The following is a 2,111-nucleotide window of genomic DNA, read 5'->3' as shown; positions in this document are numbered from 1 at the left end:
TAAGTCAGCCTTCCTTCTTGAGAAGCAGCACACAGCAGAAGCTCATTTCAGGCTAACATACAAGTTGGCTGATGGTGAAGGGGAATTCCTCAAGACTCATTCATTTACAACTATTGTTAACAGTTTCATTTGTATATTACACAACAGCTAGAGGAGAGGCTTTAGAATGTTTTTGCCACAAAGAAATGATAAATGCATGAGGTGATCGATACATTAACTACCTGACCTGATTATTATACAACTTATATATGTATCAAAATATCAGATTGTAGGGGGGGAGAAGATGGTGAACTAGAGGTGCCCAGGCCATGTTCCTCCCACAGAAAAGGACAGCAACAACTAACAGACAGCTAAATATTGACAGAAGCATCGATGGGAGAGTATGGGAGTGCAGCAGGAGGCTGGTGAGATTGTTGGGGAGTACGAAAATCGAGGAGAGTAATATACAGAAGAGAGAGAGGTGCAGAGCTTTGACTGCCATATCTCTAAGATGAGGTTCTACGCAGGATGATTTTCCCTGGCAGTAAAAAGGGAGGCAGAGGACCCACACCAACTTCCATTCTTACCACAAAGGCTCACGTATCCTTTGTCAGGACAAGTCCAGAGCCAAGTATGGGCAGCACCTTACAAAACTACACCCTTGAACACTCACATAAATGGTGCACTCCCCACCCTCCACCCGCAGGACCCAAGCCAGTACAGGTTGATGCCGTCTTGAAACCAGATCTGTTATAGGAGTGAACCCTGCCCTAGGGCCAGTAGCCAAAATGGTTCCCCAGCCTTAAGGCTCTACTCTCCCCCTAGCACACTCACAAGAGAGGCTGTAATGCCCTGATCCTGGCTCTGTGAACCCTGGGCTCCCAGAAGCTATGACTCAGTTCTGCAGCTTGGAAGCTAACACTAGTTCCATTGAGCTGAAGCAGCAGGAGAACAGACAGGCAGAACTCCTCATGTATACCACACTCCATTTCCCCCCTATCACCAGCCCTACCAGCTGACTGAGTTGTGTGTGCCCGAGCCCCCAACTCACAGGTCTCTGCTCAACTTACAGGTCTCTATTATAACAAATATACCCTTGGGCCAGTGGAAATAAAGTGCATCCACCCTTTTCAGAGTCTGGTGGCTCCACACTGAATGCTGCTGGCCAGCAACCTTGCCAATAGTCCCAGAAGTGAATACACCAGCTACTTCACTGTAGGACTGCCTAGTAGCCCTGCCTATTGCCCAACAAACAGCTGGACTTGTCACTCTGCCAAGGGCCCACCCAGAAGCTCTACCCACCTCCCACAAGCAGAGAAACGGGGTGCTCTGCCAAGGGCCTGTCCAGATGTGGCCCAGCTATCATGCCCACTTCCTGAGAAGCAGCTCAGCAGCGCCACCCTTGTCAGTCCAGCAGCCGAAATGCAAAGGAAAGCATGACCTCATGGCCACCACTGTCACCACCCTTGGCCCCACAGCATTACCATCATAGCCACCCTTTTTCCTGCACAGTAGTCAGTCCCACACCCTGCTAATGCCCAGCTCAGGTGCCAGCAGCTCCACCTCACACAGTTCCTGCATTTTACCAGGCAGGAGGAAACAGGAAAGAGGAAGAAGCGAGGACCCAGGAGAAGCTTCTGCCTGCAGGAAAGGGAATACCTGCCCGGGGCCATCCATTCAAGCTGAGGGCATTCAACATGCCCCAGTGCACCTATCAGGGATATGGGACACTAGCTGCTATGCCAGCAAGTCTGCACAGGACCAACACTCAATATAAAAACACATTTACAGGAGGGAGTTTCTCCACTCAAAAGCCACTCCAGAGTGATAGAAGAAAGTATTCCACTAGATGACTGGACATCAGTGTAGGAATACTGGAAATAAACAAAACAAAACAAAACAAAACAAAAACAAGAAAATATGACACCATCAAAGGAATACAATCATTCTCAAGTACCAGAACCCAAACAGCAGGAAACTTTTGACATGACAGAAAATGAATTCCAAATAACAATCTTAAGAAAACTCAATGAAATACAAGAAGACTCAGATAGATGAAGCAACAAAATGAGAAAAGCAATTCAATATGAAATTGGAACTTTATAAAGAGATAAATATCTTTTTTTTTTTTT

This window comes from Galeopterus variegatus, unplaced genomic scaffold (genome assembly GCF_000696425.1).
Source record: "Galeopterus variegatus unplaced genomic scaffold, G_variegatus-3.0.2 Scaffold443, whole genome shotgun sequence".
Classification (NCBI taxonomy): domain Eukaryota; kingdom Metazoa; phylum Chordata; class Mammalia; order Dermoptera; family Cynocephalidae; genus Galeopterus; species Galeopterus variegatus.
Note: the sequence above shows the minus strand (reverse complement) of the source record.